At 58.4% G+C, this 21477-nt stretch overlaps 1 protein-coding gene across 4 annotated transcripts in view; it reads left to right on the forward strand.

Moving 5' to 3' along the window:
- The window catches only part of UBAP2 (ubiquitin associated protein 2), a 184234-nt gene that overhangs the window by 111211 nt on the left and 51546 nt on the right, over positions 1–21477 (forward strand). The window lies entirely within an intron of this gene.

The raw sequence follows: 21477 nt of genomic DNA on the forward strand, positions 1-21477 counted from the left end.
CTGGGCCAGTGCTGGCGGGTGCTGTTGGAGCCGAGGGTGTGGAAGAGGTGCTGCAGGATGCGCAGGGCGGTGGCGGCGGCTTGGTGCGGCTGCAGGTTGTTGTGGAGCAGGCTGTCGGGGAAGAAGGGCGGCTCTGTCAGGTGGCAGGGCTGTGTGTGGCCGACAGCCATGTGCTGGAGGAGGCGGAGAGCGTCGCCGGGGAAGGCGTCCTCGTGTGTCCAGAGGTGTTGGCAGGCCAGGCTGCCGGCCAGAGCGGTGAGGAGGAGCAGGAGCGCCGGGGCGGCGTGCGGCAGGCGTGGCGCTGTGGCTGTGGGCGCAGCCATGGTGAGTCTGTGGGTGCTGTTGGGTGCTGCTGGGCAGGAGGAGCCTGGTGAGGCTGGCTGGTGCTGCTGGTGGCTGTGCTTGGGGTGCCTCCGGGTGCGGGGCTTTGTATGCGAGGCAGCTTTCCCTTCATCGCTTTCTGATTGTCCGGAGTTTCTGCCTGTAGTTTCCAGTCTGTGCTGGTGGCTGTATTGGTTTTGGGGAAGTGTTTGGTTGGGGTGTCCGTGGTTGGGGATTGTGGTGGCAGCGGTGTGCCGGGCTTGTGAAAGCTGTGGCTCAGAGGCGTCGGTTTCAGGTGTGGTGGAGAGGGCTCTTGGCTGTTGCCTTTCACCTGCCGGGCCGGCTGTGCGGCGCGTGCTGTGCTGCTGAGTCTGTCTTTGTGCCCAAGCATGCTTTCCACCTGCAAAGCCCTGCTGGTGGCTGTGGTCACTTTTCCTTTCACTTGGTGGCTTGCCTTTATTTTCATCTTAGCCACTGTTTTCCTTTTGTGGTTGCAAGGGGTGTGCGGTGATGTCAGTGGGCGGGCGCTGGCGTTTCCCCTCCTGCGGTCAATGGCCTGAGGCGGTGGCAGTGTTCAAGGGGCTGTGTGTGCACGTGGGCCTTGGAGGCCTGAGTGTGTCCTTGCACGGAGGCAGGTGCTCCTGCTGCTGTGTTTGGGAGGAGCCGGCACCAAGGCAGGCAAGGAAAGGCTCAGTGGAGAAGTTGGTGCCAGGGAAGGGCTTTGCTCTTACTGTTGTTCTTGCTGCCGTGGCTGTGGCCCTGGAGCAAGGGTCCGCTTTGGAGATGCATGCCTGAGTGGATGAGGCGGCCACAGGGCCAAAGAGGACTGTCCGCCCTGAAAGCAATGGTGGTGTGTTTTGGCATTGCCAGAGCCCTTGCCTGCAAGGGTGTGTCTAGTTCAGGGCTCGTGAGTCCATGAGAGGTGTGGCATCCTTGGAGGGCATGGCTCTGAAGAGGCGCAGGGGTCCAGGGGACGTCAGGTGTGGGCAAGGCTGCGGGGGTTGGGCTTCTGTGGCTGGAGTAGTGAAAGTTGTCCAGAAGTTTCAGATGCCTTTCCAAAAGCGCCCAAAAGCTGGGGAGCGGTGAAGAGGCATTTGGGGTGCGCAGAGATCTGCAACGGGATGATCACCCTGGCCTCGTGGATTATGGTTGGATGGTCGCTAGGAGCGGATCTTGGGATTTGAAGGTTCTGTGCTTTTGGGGCAAAGAGGCTGTGGAGAGGAGTGAGTGTTTGTAGCCTTGTGTGTCAGCGATGTCCAGGCAAGCTGCTGAAGTCGCACCAGGCAAATGCTGAGAGCCCTGCCTGGAGAATGGAGATCCCCAGGCCACTGAAGGAAAAGGCCAACTTTGTGACCCTCTTAGCAACCTGAATGTGTCCAAGTGGATGGCACATGAAGAGGTGAATGCATGAGTCCTGAGGGAACTTTGAGATGGAGTTGGTAGGGCAATGTGGATGGTTTGTGAAAGCTGGTGTCTGTCAGTGGAAGTGGCCAAGAAGTGGTAGATGAGAAATATAACTCCCTTTCTTAGATAGGGAAAAGCAGAAGAGTGTGGGAGCTACGGAGCAGTCAGGCTGAGCTCTGTGTCAGGCAAGAAGATGAGGCTGCTTCTGCGGGAGGCTATGCTAAGGCCAGTGGAGAAGCAAGAGGTGTTTGGGAGCAGGGAGCATGGCATTGCAAAGTGCAGAGTCCCCATTCCTGGCGGTTTTGGTGCTGTTCTATGGTTCGGGCTCCACAGCGGTGGTGGAGAGGGGCAAGGAAAGTGACCTCGCGTTCCTGGCCTTGTGCAAAGTGTTTGACAGTGTCGCGCAGGACATCCTTGTCTGTGCGTCAGAGAGGCGTGGATTGGATGGATGGAGCAAGGTGTGGTTAAAGCAGATGAGGTGCAGCGGTGCTCTTCAGCAGCCTGTGGGTGTTTTTGTGTTGGGTGCTTCCGTGGTGTTGGGCAAAGACTGGCAGTGTTTATGCTCAGAGGCTGCTGCAGGATGCTGCTTGGGCAGGGGCCATTGGGAAGAGTGGTCGGGGGCTGTTTGGAGCAGGGCTTGGAGTGTGTGTTGGGCTGAGATGGCTTTCCCCTGTGGCAAAGAGTGGTTGCAGTGCTGGAGAGAGGAGAGGCAGTGGCAAGTGTTTTGTCACAAGTCTTTATTTGCCATGGCATAAATAAGTGAAGAGGTAGAAAAATAAATAGCTAAATAATTAGATAAATTATATAAATAAACAAATAAATAAACCTATCAGTCAAGAAATGAGTGGAGAAGGTCTTTTGTCCATATGAGTAGGAGCAGCTGAATGGCTGGAGATGCAGCGGTTGAAGGCTGCGGGTGCCGTGCGGCTGCTGCAGGGCCGTGTGTGGTCCCAGGGGAGAGGAGGCGTGGGGTTGGAGGTGGCTTTGGGGCGTGGGTGTGTCTGGGTGTGTGGGTGTTGGCGCTAGCGGCGCATGGTGCGTGTGAGGTTGTGGAGGTGCTGTAGAGAGGCACGAGCTTCGAGGCGGACGTGGTCCCAGGCGCAGGCGCTGTGGTTGTGGGCGTGCAGGAAGAGGTGGATGTCCCTGAAGTACTTGTTGATGGCGAGCAGCGGGTTGCGTGGTCCTTTGAAGGGCGCGGCGTTGTCGGGGAGGCATTGCTCCAGGTGGTGGATGTGGTGCTGCAGCTTGTTGAGGAGGTGGTTGCGAGCGTGGCTGGGCCAGTGCTGGCGGGTGCTGTTGGAGCCGAGGGTGTGGAAGAGGTGCTGCAGGATGCGCAGGGCGGTGGCGGCGGCTTGGTGCGGCTGCAGGTTGTTGTGGAGCAGGCTGTCGGGGAAGAAGGGCGGCTCTGTCAGGTGGCAGGGCTGTGTGTGGCCGACAGCCATGTGCTGGAGGAGGCGGAGAGCGTCGCCGGGGAAGGCGTCCTCGTGTGTCCAGAGGTGTTGGCAGGCCAGGCTGCCGGCCAGAGCGGTGAGGAGGAGCCGGAGCGCCGGGGCGGCGTGCGGCAGGCGTGGCGCTGTGGCTGTGGGCGCAGCCATGGTGAGTCTGTGGGTGCTGTTGGGTGCTGCTGGGCAGGAGGAGCCTGGTGAGGCTGGCTGGTGCTGCTGGTGGCTGTGCTTGGGGTGCCTCCGGGTGCGGGGCTTTGTATGCGAGGCAGCTTTCCCTTCATCGCTTTCTGATTGTCCGGAGTTTCTGCCTGTAGTTTCCAGTCTGTGCTGGTGGCTGTATTGGTTTTGGGGAAGTGTTTGGTTGGGGTGTCCGTGGTTGGGGATTGTGGTGGCAGCGGTGTGCCGGGCTTGTGAAAGCTGTGGCTCAGAGGCGTGGGTTTCAGGTGTGGTGGAGAGGGCTCTTGGCTGTTCCCTTTCACCTGCCGGGCCGGCTGTGCGGCGCGTGCTGTGCTGCTGAGTCTGTCTTTGTGCCCAAGCATGCTTTCCACCTGCAAAGCCCTGCTGGTGGCTGTGGTCACTTTTCCTTTCACTTGGTGGCTTGCCTTTATTTTCATCTTAGCCACTGTTTTCCTTTTGTGGTTGCAAGGGGTGTGCGGTGATGTCAGTGGGCGGGCGCTGGCGTTTCCCCTCCTGCGGTCAATGGCCTGAGGCGGTGGCAGTGTTCAAGGGGCTGTGTGTGCACGTGGGCCTTGGAGGCCTGAGTGTGTCCTTGCACGGAGGCAGGTGCTCCTGCTGCTGTGTTTGGGAGGAGCCGGCACCAAGGCAGGCAAGGAAAGGCTCAGTGGAGAAGTTGGTGCCAGGGAAGGGCTTTGCTCTTACTGTTGTTCTTGCTGCCGTGGCTGTGGCCCTGGAGCAAGGGTCCGCTTTGGAGATGCATGCCTGAGTGGATGAGGCGGCCACAGGGCCAAAGAGGACTGTCCGCCCTGAAAGCAATGGTGGTGTGTTTTGGCATTGCCAGAGCCCTTGCCTGCAAGGGTGTGTCTAGTTCAGGGCTCGTGAGTCCGTGAGAGGTGTGGCATCCTTGGAGGGCATGGCTCTGAAGAGGCGCAGGGGTCCAGGGGACGTCAGGTGTGGGCAAGGCTGCGGGGGTTGGGCTTCTGTGGCTGGAGTAGTGAAAGTTTTCCAGAAGTTTCAGATGCCTTTCCAAAAGCGCCCAAAAGCTGGGGAGCGGTGAAGAGGCATTTGGGGTGCGCAGAGATCTGCAACGGGATGATCACCCTGGCCTCGTGGATTATGGTTGGATGGTCGCTAGGAGCGGATCTTGGGATTTGAAGGTTCTGTGCTTTTGGGGCAAAGAGGCTGTGGAGAGGAGTGAGTGTTTGTAGCCTTGTGTGTCAGCGATGTCCAGGCAAGCTGCTGAAGTCGCACCAGGCAAATGCTGAGAGCCCTGCCTGGAGAATGGAGATCCCCAGGCCACTGAAGGAAAAGGCCAACTTTGTGACCCTCTTAGCAACCTGAATGTGTCCAAGTGGATGGCACATGAAGAGGTGAATGCATGAGTCCTGAGGGAACTTTGAGATGGAGTTGGTAGGGCAATGTGGATGGTTTGTGAAAGCTGGTGTCTGTCAGTGGAAGTGGCCAAGAAGTGGTAGATGAGAAATATAACTCCCTTTCTTAGATAGGGAAAAGCAGAAGAGTGTGGGAGCTACGGAGCAGTCAGGCTGAGCTCTGTGTCAGGCAAGAAGATGAGGCTGCTTCTGCGGGAGGCTGTGCTAAGGCCAGTGGAGAAGCAAGAGGTGTTTGGGAGCAGGGAGCATGGCATTGCAAAGTGCAGAGTCCCCATTCCTGGCGGTTTTGGTGCTGTTCTATGGTTCGGGCTCCACAGCGGTGGTGGAGAGGGGCAAGGAAAGTGACCTCGCGTTCCTGGCCTTGTGCAAAGTGTTTGACAGTGTCGCGCAGGACATCCTTGTCTGTGCGTCAGAGAGGCGTGGATTGGATGGATGGAGCAAGGTGTGGTTAAAGCAGATGAGGTGCAGCGGTGCTCTTCAGCAGCCTGTGGGTGTTTTTGTGTTGGGTGCTTCCGTGGTGTTGGGCAAAGACTGGCAGTGTTTATGCTCAGAGGCTGCTGCAGGATGCTGCTTGGGCAGGGTCCATTGGGAAGAGTGGTCGGATCTGTTTGGAGCAGGGCTTGGAGTGTGCGTTGGGTGGAGATGGCTTTCCCCTGTGGCAAAGAGTGGTTGCAGTGCCGGAGAGAGGAGAGGCAGTGGCAAGTGTTTTGTCACAAGTCTTTATTTGCCGTGGCATAAATAAGTGAAGAGGTAGAAAAATAAATAGATAAATAATTAGATAAATTATATAAATAAACAAATAAATAAACCTATCAGTCAAGAAATGAGTGGAGAAGGTCTTTTGTCCATATGAGTAGGAGCAGCTGAATGGCTGGAGATGCAGCGGTTGAAGGCTGCGGGTGCCGTGCGGCTGCTGCAGGGCCGTGTGTGGTCCCAGGGGAGAGGAGGCGTAGGGTCGGAGGTGGCTTTGGGGCGTGGGTGTGTCTGGGTGTGTGGGTGTTGGCGCTAGCGGCGCATGGTGCGTGTGAGGTTGTGGAGGTGCTGTAGAGAGGCACGAGCTTCGAGGCGGACGTGGTCCCAGGCGCAGGCGCTGTGGTTGTGGGCGTGCAGGAAGAGGTGGATGTCCCTGAAGTACTTGTTGATGGCGAGCAGCGGGTTGCGTGGTCCTTTGAAGGGCGCGGCGTTGTCGGGGAGGCATTGCTCCAGGTGGTGGATGTGGTGCTGCAGCTTGTTGAGGAGGTGGTTGCGAGCGTGGCTGGGCCAGTGCTGGCGGGTGCTGTTGGAGCCGAGGGTGTGGAAGAGGTGCTGCAGGATGCGCAGGGCGGTGGCGGCGGCTTGGTGCGGCTGCAGGTTGTTGTGGAGCAGGCTGTCGGGGAAGAAGGGCGGCTCTGTCAGGTGGCAGGGCTGTGTGTGGCCGACAGCCATGTGCTGGAGGAGGCGGAGAGCGTCGCCGGGGAAGGCGTCCTCGTGTGTCCAGAGGTGTTGGCAGGCCAGGCTGCCGGCCAGAGCGGTGAGGAGGAGCAGGAGCGCCGGGGCGGCGTGCGGCAGGCGTGGCGCTGTGGCTGTGGGCGCAGCCATGGTGAGTCTGTGGGTGCTGTTGGGTGCTGCTGGGCAGGAGGAGCCTGGTGAGGCTGGCTGGTGCTGCTGGTGGCTGTGCTTGGGGTGCCTCCGGGTGCGGGGCTTTGTATGCGAGGCAGCTTTCCCTTCATCGCTTTCTGATTGTCCGGAGTTTCTGCCTGTAGTTTCCAGTCTGTGCTGGTGGCTGTATTGGTTTTGGGGAAGTGTTTGGTTGGGGTGTCCGTGGTTGGGGATTGTGGTGGCAGCGGTGTGCCGGGCTTGTGAAAGCTGTGGCTCAGAGGCGTCGGTTTCAGGTGTGGTGGAGAGGGCTCTTGGCTGTTGCCTTTCACCTGCCGGGCCGGCTGTGCGGCGCGTGCTGTGCTGCTGAGTCTGTCTTTGTGCCCAAGCATGCTTTCCACCTGCAAAGCCCTGCTGGTGGCTGTGGTCACTTTTCCTTTCACTTGGTGGCTTGCCTTTATTTTCATCTTAGCCACTGTTTTCCTTTTGTGGTTGCAAGGGGTGTGCGGTGATGTCAGTGGGCGGGCGCTGGCGTTTCCCCTCCTGCGGTCAATGGCCTGAGGCGGTGGCAGTGTTCAAGGGGCTGTGTGTGCACGTGGGCCTTGGAGGCCTGAGTGTGTCCTTGCACGGAGGCAGGTGCTCCTGCTGCTGTGTTTGGGAGGAGCCGGCACCAAGGCAGGCAAGGAAAGGCTCAGTGGAGAAGTTGGTGCCAGGGAAGGGCTTTGCTCTTACTGTTGTTCTTGCTGCCGTGGCTGTGGCCCTGGAGCAAGGGTCCGCTTTGGAGATGCATGCCTGAGTGGATGAGGCGGCCACAGGGCCAAAGAGGACTGTCCGCCCTGAAAGCAATGGTGGTGTGTTTTGGCATTGCCAGAGCCCTTGCCTGCAAGGGTGTGTCTAGTTCAGGGCTCGTGAGTCCATGAGAGGTGTGGCATCCTTGGAGGGCATGGCTCTGAAGAGGCGCAGGGGTCCAGGGGACGTCAGGTGTGGGCAAGGCTGCGGGGGTTGGGCTTCTGTGGCTGGAGTAGTGAAAGTTGTCCAGAAGTTTCAGATGCCTTTCCAAAAGCGCCCAAAAGCTGGGGAGCGGTGAAGAGGCATTTGGGGTGCGCAGAGATCTGCAACGGGATGATCACCCTGGCCTCGTGGATTATGGTTGGATGGTCGCTAGGAGCGGATCTTGGGATTTGAAGGTTCTGTGCTTTTGGGGCAAAGAGGCTGTGGAGAGGAGTGAGTGTTTGTAGCCTTGTGTGTCAGCGATGTCCAGGCAAGCTGCTGAAGTCGCACCAGGCAAATGCTGAGAGCCCTGCCTGGAGAATGGAGATCCCCAGGCCACTGAAGGAAAAGGCCAACTTTGTGACCCTCTTAGCAACCTGAATGTGTCCAAGTGGATGGCACATGAAGAGGTGAATGCATGAGTCCTGAGGGAACTTTGAGATGGAGTTGGTAGGGCAATGTGGATGGTTTGTGAAAGCTGGTGTCTGTCAGTGGAAGTGGCCAAGAAGTGGTAGATGAGAAATATAACTCCCTTTCTTAGATAGGGAAAAGCAGAAGAGTGTGGGAGCTACGGAGCAGTCAGGCTGAGCTCTGTGTCAGGCAAGAAGATGAGGCTGCTTCTGCGGGAGGCTATGCTAAGGCCAGTGGAGAAGCAAGAGGTGTTTGGGAGCAGGGAGCATGGCATTGCAAAGTGCAGAGTCCCCATTCCTGGCGGTTTTGGTGCTGTTCTATGGTTCGGGCTCCACAGCGGTGGTGGAGAGGGGCAAGGAAAGTGACCTCGCGTTCCTGGCCTTGTGCAAAGTGTTTGACAGTGTCGCGCAGGACATCCTTGTCTGTGCGTCAGAGAGGCGTGGATTGGATGGATGGAGCAAGGTGTGGTTAAAGCAGATGAGGTGCAGCGGTGCTCTTCAGCAGCCTGTGGGTGTTTTTGTGTTGGGTGCTTCCGTGGTGTTGGGCAAAGACTGGCAGTGTTTATGCTCAGAGGCTGCTGCAGGATGCTGCTTGGGCAGGGGCCATTGGGAAGAGTGGTCGGGGGCTGTTTGGAGCAGGGCTTGGAGTGTGTGTTGGGCTGAGATGGCTTTCCCCTGTGGCAAAGAGTGGTTGCAGTGCTGGAGAGAGGAGAGGCAGTGGCAAGTGTTTTGTCACAAGTCTTTATTTGCCATGGCATAAATAAGTGAAGAGGTAGAAAAATAAATAGCTAAATAATTAGATAAATTATATAAATAAACAAATAAATAAACCTATCAGTCAAGAAATGAGTGGAGAAGGTCTTTTGTCCATATGAGTAGGAGCAGCTGAATGGCTGGAGATGCAGCGGTTGAAGGCTGCGGGTGCCGTGCGGCTGCTGCAGGGCCGTGTGTGGTCCCAGGGGAGAGGAGGCGTGGGGTTGGAGGTGGCTTTGGGGCGTGGGTGTGTCTGGGTGTGTGGGTGTTGGCGCTAGCGGCGCATGGTGCGTGTGAGGTTGTGGAGGTGCTGTAGAGAGGCACGAGCTTCGAGGCGGACGTGGTCCCAGGCGCAGGCGCTGTGGTTGTGGGCGTGCAGGAAGAGGTGGATGTCCCTGAAGTACTTGTTGATGGCGAGCAGCGGGTTGCGTGGTCCTTTGAAGGGCGCGGCGTTGTCGGGGAGGCATTGCTCCAGGTGGTGGATGTGGTGCTGCAGCTTGTTGAGGAGGTGGTTGCGAGCGTGGCTGGGCCAGTGCTGGCGGGTGCTGTTGGAGCCGAGGGTGTGGAAGAGGTGCTGCAGGATGCGCAGGGCGGTGGCGGCGGCTTGGTGCGGCTGCAGGTTGTTGTGGAGCAGGCTGTCGGGGAAGAAGGGCGGCTCTGTCAGGTGGCAGGGCTGTGTGTGGCCGACAGCCATGTGCTGGAGGAGGCGGAGAGCGTCGCCGGGGAAGGCGTCCTCGTGTGTCCAGAGGTGTTGGCAGGCCAGGCTGCCGGCCAGAGCGGTGAGGAGGAGCCGGAGCGCCGGGGCGGCGTGCGGCAGGCGTGGCGCTGTGGCTGTGGGCGCAGCCATGGTGAGTCTGTGGGTGCTGTTGGGTGCTGCTGGGCAGGAGGAGCCTGGTGAGGCTGGCTGGTGCTGCTGGTGGCTGTGCTTGGGGTGCCTCCGGGTGCGGGGCTTTGTATGCGAGGCAGCTTTCCCTTCATCGCTTTCTGATTGTCCGGAGTTTCTGCCTGTAGTTTCCAGTCTGTGCTGGTGGCTGTATTGGTTTTGGGGAAGTGTTTGGTTGGGGTGTCCGTGGTTGGGGATTGTGGTGGCAGCGGTGTGCCGGGCTTGTGAAAGCTGTGGCTCAGAGGCGTGGGTTTCAGGTGTGGTGGAGAGGGCTCTTGGCTGTTCCCTTTCACCTGCCGGGCCGGCTGTGCGGCGCGTGCTGTGCTGCTGAGTCTGTCTTTGTGCCCAAGCATGCTTTCCACCTGCAAAGCCCTGCTGGTGGCTGTGGTCACTTTTCCTTTCACTTGGTGGCTTGCCTTTATTTTCATCTTAGCCACTGTTTTCCTTTTGTGGTTGCAAGGGGTGTGCGGTGATGTCAGTGGGCGGGCGCTGGCGTTTCCCCTCCTGCGGTCAATGGCCTGAGGCGGTGGCAGTGTTCAAGGGGCTGTGTGTGCACGTGGGCCTTGGAGGCCTGAGTGTGTCCTTGCACGGAGGCAGGTGCTCCTGCTGCTGTGTTTGGGAGGAGCCGGCACCAAGGCAGGCAAGGAAAGGCTCAGTGGAGAAGTTGGTGCCAGGGAAGGGCTTTGCTCTTACTGTTGTTCTTGCTGCCGTGGCTGTGGCCCTGGAGCAAGGGTCCGCTTTGGAGATGCATGCCTGAGTGGATGAGGCGGCCACAGGGCCAAAGAGGACTGTCCGCCCTGAAAGCAATGGTGGTGTGTTTTGGCATTGCCAGAGCCCTTGCCTGCAAGGGTGTGTCTAGTTCAGGGCTCGTGAGTCCGTGAGAGGTGTGGCATCCTTGGAGGGCATGGCTCTGAAGAGGCGCAGGGGTCCAGGGGACGTCAGGTGTGGGCAAGGCTGCGGGGGTTGGGCTTCTGTGGCTGGAGTAGTGAAAGTTTTCCAGAAGTTTCAGATGCCTTTCCAAAAGCGCCCAAAAGCTGGGGAGCGGTGAAGAGGCATTTGGGGTGCGCAGAGATCTGCAACGGGATGATCACCCTGGCCTCGTGGATTATGGTTGGATGGTCGCTAGGAGCGGATCTTGGGATTTGAAGGTTCTGTGCTTTTGGGGCAAAGAGGCTGTGGAGAGGAGTGAGTGTTTGTAGCCTTGTGTGTCAGCGATGTCCAGGCAAGCTGCTGAAGTCGCACCAGGCAAATGCTGAGAGCCCTGCCTGGAGAATGGAGATCCCCAGGCCACTGAAGGAAAAGGCCAACTTTGTGACCCTCTTAGCAACCTGAATGTGTCCAAGTGGATGGCACATGAAGAGGTGAATGCATGAGTCCTGAGGGAACTTTGAGATGGAGTTGGTAGGGCAATGTGGATGGTTTGTGAAAGCTGGTGTCTGTCAGTGGAAGTGGCCAAGAAGTGGTAGATGAGAAATATAACTCCCTTTCTTAGATAGGGAAAAGCAGAAGAGTGTGGGAGCTACGGAGCAGTCAGGCTGAGCTCTGTGTCAGGCAAGAAGATGAGGCTGCTTCTGCGGGAGGCTGTGCTAAGGCCAGTGGAGAAGCAAGAGGTGTTTGGGAGCAGGGAGCATGGCATTGCAAAGTGCAGAGTCCCCATTCCTGGCGGTTTTGGTGCTGTTCTATGGTTCGGGCTCCACAGCGGTGGTGGAGAGGGGCAAGGAAAGTGACCTCGCGTTCCTGGCCTTGTGCAAAGTGTTTGACAGTGTCGCGCAGGACATCCTTGTCTGTGCGTCAGAGAGGCGTGGATTGGATGGATGGAGCAAGGTGTGGTTAAAGCAGATGAGGTGCAGCGGTGCTCTTCAGCAGCCTGTGGGTGTTTTTGTGTTGGGTGCTTCCGTGGTGTTGGGCAAAGACTGGCAGTGTTTATGCTCAGAGGCTGCTGCAGGATGCTGCTTGGGCAGGGTCCATTGGGAAGAGTGGTCGGATCTGTTTGGAGCAGGGCTTGGAGTGTGCGTTGGGTGGAGATGGCTTTCCCCTGTGGCAAAGAGTGGTTGCAGTGCCGGAGAGAGGAGAGGCAGTGGCAAGTGTTTTGTCACAAGTCTTTATTTGCCGTGGCATAAATAAGTGAAGAGGTAGAAAAATAAATAGATAAATAATTAGATAAATTATATAAATAAACAAATAAATAAACCTATCAGTCAAGAAATGAGTGGAGAAGGTCTTTTGTCCATATGAGTAGGAGCAGCTGAATGGCTGGAGATGCAGCGGTTGAAGGCTGCGGGTGCCGTGCGGCTGCTGCAGGGCCGTGTGTGGTCCCAGGGGAGAGGAGGCGTAGGGTCGGAGGTGGCTTTGGGGCGTGGGTGTGTCTGGGTGTGTGGGTGTTGGCGCTAGCGGCGCATGGTGCGTGTGAGGTTGTGGAGGTGCTGTAGAGAGGCACGAGCTTCGAGGCGGACGTGGTCCCAGGCGCAGGCGCTGTGGTTGTGGGCGTGCAGGAAGAGGTGGATGTCCCTGAAGTACTTGTTGATGGCGAGCAGCGGGTTGCGTGGTCCTTTGAAGGGCGCGGCGTTGTCGGGGAGGCATTGCTCCAGGTGGTGGATGTGGTGCTGCAGCTTGTTGAGGAGGTGGTTGCGAGCGTGGCTGGGCCAGTGCTGGCGGGTGCTGTTGGAGCCGAGGGTGTGGAAGAGGTGCTGCAGGATGCGCAGGGCGGTGGCGGCGGCTTGGTGCGGCTGCAGGTTGTTGTGGAGCAGGCTGTCGGGGAAGAAGGGCGGCTCTGTCAGGTGGCAGGGCTGTGTGTGGCCGACAGCCATGTGCTGGAGGAGGCGGAGAGCGTCGCCGGGGAAGGCGTCCTCGTGTGTCCAGAGGTGTTGGCAGGCCAGGCTGCCGGCCAGAGCGGTGAGGAGGAGCAGGAGCGCCGGGGCGGCGTGCGGCAGGCGTGGCGCTGTGGCTGTGGGCGCAGCCATGGTGAGTCTGTGGGTGCTGTTGGGTGCTGCTGGGCAGGAGGAGCCTGGTGAGGCTGGCTGGTGCTGCTGGTGGCTGTGCTTGGGGTGCCTCCGGGTGCGGGGCTTTGTATGCGAGGCAGCTTTCCCTTCATCGCTTTCTGATTGTCCGGAGTTTCTGCCTGTAGTTTCCAGTCTGTGCTGGTGGCTGTATTGGTTTTGGGGAAGTGTTTGGTTGGGGTGTCCGTGGTTGGGGATTGTGGTGGCAGCGGTGTGCCGGGCTTGTGAAAGCTGTGGCTCAGAGGCGTCGGTTTCAGGTGTGGTGGAGAGGGCTCTTGGCTGTTGCCTTTCACCTGCCGGGCCGGCTGTGCGGCGCGTGCTGTGCTGCTGAGTCTGTCTTTGTGCCCAAGCATGCTTTCCACCTGCAAAGCCCTGCTGGTGGCTGTGGTCACTTTTCCTTTCACTTGGTGGCTTGCCTTTATTTTCATCTTAGCCACTGTTTTCCTTTTGTGGTTGCAAGGGGTGTGCGGTGATGTCAGTGGGCGGGCGCTGGCGTTTCCCCTCCTGCGGTCAATGGCCTGAGGCGGTGGCAGTGTTCAAGGGGCTGTGTGTGCACGTGGGCCTTGGAGGCCTGAGTGTGTCCTTGCACGGAGGCAGGTGCTCCTGCTGCTGTGTTTGGGAGGAGCCGGCACCAAGGCAGGCAAGGAAAGGCTCAGTGGAGAAGTTGGTGCCAGGGAAGGGCTTTGCTCTTACTGTTGTTCTTGCTGCCGTGGCTGTGGCCCTGGAGCAAGGGTCCGCTTTGGAGATGCATGCCTGAGTGGATGAGGCGGCCACAGGGCCAAAGAGGACTGTCCGCCCTGAAAGCAATGGTGGTGTGTTTTGGCATTGCCAGAGCCCTTGCCTGCAAGGGTGTGTCTAGTTCAGGGCTCGTGAGTCCATGAGAGGTGTGGCATCCTTGGAGGGCATGGCTCTGAAGAGGCGCAGGGGTCCAGGGGACGTCAGGTGTGGGCAAGGCTGCGGGGGTTGGGCTTCTGTGGCTGGAGTAGTGAAAGTTTTCCAGAAGTTTCAGATGCCTTTCCAAAAGCGCCCAAAAGCTGGGGAGCGGTGAAGAGGCATTTGGGGTGCGCAGAGATCTGCAACGGGATGATCACCCTGGCCTCGTGGATTATGGTTGGATGGTCGCTAGGAGCGGATCTTGGGATTTGAAGGTTCTGTGCTTTTGGGGCAAAGAGGCTGTGGAGAGGAGTGAGTGTTTGTAGCCTTGTGTGTCAGCGATGTCCAGGCAAGCTGCTGAAGTCGCACCAGGCAAATGCTGAGAGCCCTGCCTGGAGAATGGAGATCCCCAGGCCACTGAAGGAAAAGGCCAACTTTGTGACCCTCTTAGCAACCTGAATGCGTCCAAGTGGATGGCACATGAAGAGGTGAATGCATGAGTCCTGAGGGAACTTTGAGATGGAGTTGGTAGGGCAATGTGGATGGTTTGTGAAAGCTGGTGTCTGTCAGTGGAAGTGGCCAAGAAGTGGTAGATGAGAAATATAACTCCCTTTCTTAGATAGGGAAAAGCAGAAGAGTGTGGGAGCTACGGAGCAGTCAGGCTGAGCTCTGTGTCAGGCAAGAAGATGAGGCTGCTTCTGCGGGAGGCTATGCTAAGGCCAGTGGAGAAGCAAGAGGTGTTTGGGAGCAGGGAGCATGGCATTGCAAAGTGCAGAGTCCCCATTCCTGGCGGTTTTGGTGCTGTTCTATGGTTCGGGCTCCACAGCGGTGGTGGAGAGGGGCAAGGAAAGTGACCTCGCGTTCCTGGCCTTGTGCAAAGTGTTTGACAGTGTCGCGCAGGACATCCTTGTCTGTGCGTCAGAGAGGCGTGGATTGGATGGATGGAGCAAGGTGTGGTTAAAGCAGATGAGGTGCAGCGGTGCTCTTCAGCAGCCTGTGGGTGTTTTTGTGTTGGGTGCTTCCGTGGTGTTGGGCAAAGACTGGCAGTGTTTATGCTCAGAGGCTGCTGCAGGATGCTGCTTGGGCAGGGGCCATTGGGAAGAGTGGTCGGGGGCTGTTTGGAGCAGGGCTTGGAGTGTGTGTTGGGTGGAGATGGCTTTCCCCTGTGGCAAAGAGTGGTTGCAGTGCTGGAGAGAGGAGAGGCAGTGGCAAGTGTTTTGTCACAAGTCTTTATTTGCCATGGCATAAATAAGTGAAGAGGTAGAAAAATAAATAGCTAAATAATTAGATAAATTATATAAATAAACAAATAAATAAACCTATCAGTCAAGAAATGAGTGGAGAAGGTCTTTTGTCCATATGAGTAGGAGCAGCTGAATGGCTGGAGATGCAGCGGTTGAAGGCTGCGGGTGCCGTGCGGCTGCTGCAGGGCCGTGTGTGGTCCCAGGGGAGAGGAGGCGTGGGGTTGGAGGTGGCTTTGGGGCGTGGGTGTGTCTGGGTGTGTGGGTGTTGGCGCTAGCGGCGCATGGTGCGTGTGAGGTTGTGGAGGTGCTGTAGAGAGGCACGAGCTTCGAGGCGGACGTGGTCCCAGGCGCAGGCGCTGTGGTTGTGGGCGTGCAGGAAGAGGTGGATGTCCCTGAAGTACTTGTTGATGGCGAGCAGCGGGTTGCGTGGTCCTTTGAAGGGCGCGGCGTTGTCGGGGAGGCATTGCTCCAGGTGGTGGATGTGGTGCTGCAGCTTGTTGAGGAGGTGGTTGCGAGCGTGGCTGGGCCAGTGCTGGCGGGTGCTGTTGGAGCCGAGGGTGTGGAAGAGGTGCTGCAGGATGCGCAGGGCGGTGGCGGCGGCTTGGTGCGGCTGCAGGTTGTTGTGGAGCAGGCTGTCGGGGAAGAAGGGCGGCTCTGTCAGGTGGCAGGGCTGTGTGTGGCCGACAGCCATGTGCTGGAGGAGGCGGAGAGCGTCGCCGGGGAAGGCGTCCTCGTGTGTCCAGAGGTGTTGGCAGGCCAGGCTGCCGGCCAGAGCGGTGAGGAGGAGCCGGAGCGCCGGGGCGGCGTGCGGCAGGCGTGGCGCTGTGGCTGTGGGCGCAGCCATGGTGAGTCTGTGGGTGCTGTTGGGTGCTGCTGGGCAGGAGGAGCCTGGTGAGGCTGGCTGGTGCTGCTGGTGGCTGTGCTTGGGGTGCCTCCGGGTGCGGGGCTTTGTATGCAAGGCAGCTTTCCCTTCATCGCTTTCTGATTGTCCGGAGTTTCTGCCTGTAGTTTCCAGTCTGTGCTGGTGGCTGTATTGGTTTTGGGGAAGTGTTTGGTTGGGGTGTCCGTGGTTGGGGATTGTGGTGGCAGCGGTGTGCCGGGCTTGTGAAAGCTGTGGCTCAGAGGCGTGGGTTTCAGGTGTGGTGGAGAGGGCTCTTGGCTGTTCCCTTTCACCTGCCGGGCCGGCTGTGCGGCGCGTGCTGTGCTGCTGAGTCTGTCTTTGTGCCCAAGCATGCTTTCCACCTGCAAAGCCCTGCTGGTGGCTGTGGTCACTTTTCCTTTCACTTGGTGGCTTGCCTTTATTTTCATCTTAGCCACTGTTTTCCTTTTGTGGTTGCAAGGGGTGTGCGGTGATGTCAGTGGGCGGGCGCTGGCGTTTCCCCTCCTGCGGTCAATGGCCTGAGGCGGTGGCAGTGTTCAAGGGGCTGTGTGTGCACGTGGGCCTTGGAGGCCTGAGTGTGTCCTTGCACGGAGGCAGGTGCTCCTGCTGCTGTGTTTGGGAGGAGCCGGCACCAAGGCAGGCAAGGAAAGGCTCAGTGGAGAAGTTGGTGCCAGGGAAGGGCTTTGCTCTTACTGTTGTTCTTGCTGCCGTGGCTGTGGCCCTGGAGCAAGGGTCCGCTTTGGAGATGCATGCCTGAGTGGATGAGGCGGCCACAGGGCCAAAGAGGACTGTCCGCCCTGAAAGCAATGGTGGTGTGTTTTGGCATTGCCAGAGCCCTTGCCTGCAAGGGTGTGTCTAGTTCAGGGCTCGTGAGTCCGTGAGAGGTGTGGCATCCTTGGAGGGCATGGCTCTGAAGAGGCGCAGGGGTCCAGGGGACGTCAGGTGTGGGCAAGGCTGCGGGGGTTGGGCTTCTGTGGCTGGAGTAGTGAAAGTTTTCCAGAAGTTTCAGATGCCTTTCCAAAAGCGCCCAAAAGCTGGGGAGCGGTGAAGAGGCATTTGGGGTGCGCAGAGATCTGCAACGGGATGATCACCCTGGCCTCGTGGATTATGGTTGGATGGTCGCTAGGAGCGGATCTTGGGATTTGAAGGTTCTGTGCTTTTGGGGCAAAGAGGCTGTGGAGAGGAGTGAGTGTTTGTAGCCTTGTGTGTCAGCGATGTCCAGGCAAGCTGCTGAAGTCGCACCAGGCAAATGCTGAGAGCCCTGCCTGGAGAATGGAGATCCCCAGGCCACTGAAGGAAAAGGCCAACTTTGTGACCCTCTTAGCAACCTGAATGTGTCCAAGTGGATGGCACATGAAGAGGTGAATGCATGAGTCCTGAGGGAACTTTGAGATGGAGTTGGTAGGGCAATGTGGATGGTTTGTGAAAGCTGGTGTCTGTCAGTGGAAGTGGCCAAGAAGTGGTAGATGAGAAATATAACTCCCTTTCTTAGATAGGGAAAAGCAGAAGAGTGTGGGAGCTACGGAGCAGTCAGGCTGAGCTCTGTGTCAGGCAAGAAGATGAGGCTGCTTCTGCGGGAGGCTATGCTAAGGCCAGTGGAGAAGCAAGAGGTGTTTGGGAGCAGGGAGCATGGCATTGCAAAGTGCAGAGTCCCCATTCCTGGCGGTTTTGGTGCTGTTCTATGGTTCGGGCTCCACAGCGGTGGTGGAGAGGGGCAAGGAAAGTGACCTCGCGTTCCTGGCCTTGTGCAAAGTGTTTGACAGTGTCGCGCAGGACATCCTTGTCTGTGCGTCAGAGAGGCGTGGATTGGATGGATGGAGCAAGGTGTGGTTAAAGCAGATGAGGTGCAGCGGTGCTCTTCAGCAGCCTGTGGGTGTTTTTGTGTTGGGTGCTTCCGTGGTGTTGGGCAAAGACTGGCAGTGTTTATGCTCAGAGGCTGCTGCAGGATGCTGCTTGGGCAGGGGCCATTGGGAAGAGTGGTCGGGGGCTGTTTGGAGCAGGGCTTGGAGTGTGTGTTGGGTGGAGATGGCTTTCCCCTGTGGCAAAGAGTGGTTGCAGTGCTGGAGAGAGGAGAGGCAGTGGCAAGTGTTTTGTCACAAGTCTTTATTTGCCATGGCATAAATAAGTGAAGAGGTAGAAAAATAAATAGCTAAATAATTAGATAAATTATATAAATAAACAAATAAATAAACCTATCAGTCAAGAAATGAGTGGAGAAGGTCTTTTGTCCATATGAGTAGGAGCAGCTGAATGGCTGGAGATGCAGCGGTTGAAGGCTGCGGGTGCCGTGCGGCTGCTGCAGGGCCGTGTGTGGTCCCAGGGGAGAGGAGGCGTGGGGTTGGAGGTGGCTTTGGGGCGTGGGTGTGTCTGGGTGTGTGGGTGTTGGCGCTAGCGGCGCATGGTGCGTGTGAGGTTGTGGAGGTGCTGTAGAGAGGCACGAGCTTCGAGGCGGACGTGGTCCCAGGCGCAGGCGCTGTGGTTGTGGGCGTGCAGGAAGAGGTGGATGTCCCTGAAGTACTTGTTGATGGCGAGCAGCGGGTTGCGTGGTCCTTTGAAGGGCGCGGCGTTGTCGGGGAGGCATTGCTCCAGGTGGTGGATGTGGTGCTGCAGCTTGTTGAGGAGGTGGTTGCGAGCGTGGCTGGGCCAGTGCTGGCGGGTGCTGTTGGAGCCGAGGGTGTGGAAGAGGTGCTGCAGGATGCGCAGGGCGGTGGCGGCGGCTTGGTGCGGCTGCAGGTTGTTGTGGAGCAGGCTGTCGGGGAAGAAGGGCGGCTCTGTCAGGTGGCAGGGCTGTGTGTGGCCGACAGCCATGTGCTGGAGGAGGCGGAGAGCGTCGCCGGGGAAGGCGTCCTCGTGTGTCCAGAGGTGTTGGCAGGCCAGGCTGCCGGCCAGAGCGGTGAGGAGGAGCCGGAGCGCCGGGGCGGCGTGCGGCAGGCGTGGCGCTGTGGCTGTGGGCGCAGCCATGGTGAGTCTGTGGGTGCTGTTGGGTGCTGCTGGGCAGGAGGAGCCTGGTGAGGCTGGCTGGTGCTGCTGGTGGCTGTGCTTGGGGTGCCTCCGGGTGCGGGGCTTTGTATGCGAGGCAGCTTTCCCTTCATCGCTTTCTGATTGTCCGGAGTTTCTGCCTGTAGTTTCCAGTCTGTGCTGGTGGCTGTATTGGTTTTGGGGAAGTGTTTGGTTGGGGTGTCCGTGGTTGGGGATTGTGGTGGCAGCGGTGTGCCGGGCTTGTGAAAGCTGTGGCTCAGAGGCGTGGGTTTCAGGTGTGGTGGAGAGGGCTCTTGGCTGTTCCCTTTCACCTGCCGGGCCGGCTGTGCGGCGCGTGCTGTGCTGCTGAGTCTGTCTTTGTGCCCAAGCATGCTTTCCACCTGCAAAGCCCTGCTGGTGGCTGTGGTCACTTTTCCTTTCACTTGGTGGCTTGCCTTTATTTTCATCTTAGCCACTGTTTTCCTTTTGTGGTTGCAAGGGGTGTGCGGTGATGTCAGTGGGCGGGCGCTGGCGTTTCCCCTCCTGCGGTCAATGGCCTGAGGCGGTGGCAGTGTTCAAGGGGCTGTGTGTGCACGTGGGCCTTGGAGGCCTGAGTGTGTCCTTGCACGGAGGCAGGTGCTCCTGCTGCTGTGTTTGGGAGGAGCCGGCACCAAGGCAGGCAAGGAAAGGCTCAGTGGAGAAGTTGGTGCCAGGGAAGGGCTTTGCTCTTACTGTTGTTCTTGCTGCCGTGGCTGTGGCCCTGGAGCAAGGGTCCGCTTTGGAGATGCATGCCTGAGTGGATGAGGCGGCCACAGGGCCAAAGAGGACTGTCCGCCCTGAAAGCAATGGTGGTGTGTTTTGGCATTGCCAGAGCCCTTGCCTGCAAGGGTGTGTCTAGTTCAGGGCTCGTGAGTCCGTGAGAGGTGTGGCATCCTTGGAGGGCATGGCTCTGAAGAGGCGCAGGGGTCCAGGGGACGTCAGGTGTGGGCAAGGCTGCGGGGGTTGGGCTTCTGTGGCTGGAGTAGTGAAAGTTTTCCAGAAGTTTCAGATGCCTTTGCAAAAGCGCCCAAAAGCTGGGGAGCGGTGAAGAGGCATTTGGGGTGCGCAGAGATCTGCAACGGGATGATCACCCTGGCCTCGTGGATTATGGTTGGATGGTCGCTAGGAGCGGATCTTGGGATTTGAAGGTTCTGTGCTTTTGGGGCAAAGAGGCTGTGGAGAGGAGTGAGTGTTTGTAGCCTTGTGTGTCAGCGATGTCCAGGCAAGCTGCTGAAGTCGCACCAGGCAAATGCTGAGAGCCCTGCCTGGAGAATGGAGATCCCCAGGCCACTGAAGGAAAAGGCCAACTTTGTGACCCTCTTAGCAACCTGAATGTGTCCAAGTGGATGGCACATGAAGAGGTGAATGCATGAGTCCTGAGGGAACTTTGAGATGGAGTTGGTAGGGCAATGTGGATGGTTTGTGAAAGCTGGTGTCTGTCAGTGGAAGTGGCCAAGAAGTGGTAGATGAGAAATATAACTCCCTTTCTTAGATAGGGAAAAGCAGAAGAGTGTGGGAGCTACGGAGCAGTCAGGCTGAGCTCTGTGTCAGGCAAGAAGATGAGGCTGCTTCTGCGGGAGGCTGTGCTAAGGCCAGTGGAGAAGCAAGAGGTGTTTGGGAGCAGGGAGCATGGCATTGCAAAGTGCAGAGTCCCCATTCCTGGCGGTTTTGGTGCTGTTCTATGGTTCGGGCTCCACAGCGGTGGTGGAGAGGGGCAAGGAAAGTGACCTCGCGTTCCTGGCCTTGTGCAAAGTGTTTGACAGTGTCGCGCAGGACATCCTTGTCTGTGCGTCAGAGAGGCGTGGATTGGATGGATGGAGCAAGGTGTGGTTAAAGCAGATGAGGTGCAGCGGTGCTCTTCAGCAGCCTGTGGGTGTTTTTGTGTTGGGTGCTTCCGTGGTGTTGGGCAAAGACTGGCAGTGTTTATGCTCAGAGGCTGCTGCAGGATGCTGCTTGGGCAGGGTCCATTGGGAAGAGTGGTCGGATCTGTTTGGAGCAGGGCTTGGAGTGTGCGTTGGGTGGAGATGGCTTTCCCCTGTGGCAAAGAGTGGTTGCAGTGCCGGAGAGAGGAGAGGCAGTGGCAAGTGTTTTGTCACAAGTCTTTATTTGCCGTGGCATAAATAAGTGAAGAGGTAGAAAAATAAATAGATAAATAATTAGATAAATTATATAAATAAACAAATAAATAAACCTATCAGTCAAGAAATGAGTGGAGAAGGTCTTTTGTCCATATGAGTAGGAGCAGCTGAATGGCTGGAGATGCAGCGGTTGAAGGCTGCGGGTGCCGTGCGGCTGCTGCAGGGCCGTGTGTGGTCCCAGGGGAGAGGAGGCGTAGGGTCGGAGGTGGCTTTGGGGCGTGGGTGTGTCTGGGTGTGTGGGTGTTGGCGCTAGCGGCGCATGGTGCGTGTGAGGTTGTGGAGGTGCTGTAGAGAGGCACGAGCTTCGAGGCGGACGTGGTCCCAGGCGCAGGCGCTGTGGTTGTGGGCGTGCAGGAAGAGGTGGATGTCCCTGAAGTACTTGTTGATGGCGAGCAGCGGGTTGCGTGGTCCTTTGAAGGGCGCGGCGTTGTCGGGGAGGCATTGCTCCAGGTGGTGGATGTGGTGCTGCAGCTTGTTGAGGAGGTGGTTGCGAGCGTGGCTGGGCCAGTGCTGGCGGGTGCTGTTGGAGCCGAGGGTGTGGAAGAGGTGCTGCAGGATGCGCAGGGCGGTGGCGGCGGCTTGGTGCGGCTGCAGGTTGTTGTGGAGCAGGCTGTCGGGGAAGAAGGGCGGCTCTGTCAGGTGGCAGGGCTGTGTGTGGCCGACAGCCATGTGCTGGAGGAGGCGGAGAGCGTCGCCGGGGAAGGCGTCCTCGTGTGTCCAGAGGTGTTGGCAGGCCAGGCTGCCGGCCAGAGCGGTGAGGAGGAGCAGGAGCGCCGGGGCGGCGTGCGGCAGGCGTGGCGCTGTGGCTGTGGGCGCAGCCATGGTGAGTCTGTGGGTGCTGTTGGGTGCTGCTGGGCAGGAGGAGCCTGGTGAGGCTGGCTGGTGCTGCTGGTGGCTGTGCTTGGGGTGCCTCCGGGTGCGGGGCTTTGTATGCGAGGCAGCTTTCCCTTCATCGCTTTCTGATTGTCCGGAGTTTCTGCCTGTAGTTTCCAGTCTGTGC

Source organism: Melozone crissalis, unplaced genomic scaffold, assembly GCF_028551555.1.
Source record: "Melozone crissalis strain CALT ecotype California unplaced genomic scaffold, PUWL_Pcris_2 ptg000036l_1, whole genome shotgun sequence".
In the NCBI taxonomy this organism is placed as follows: Eukaryota; Metazoa; Chordata; class Aves; order Passeriformes; family Passerellidae; genus Melozone; species Melozone crissalis.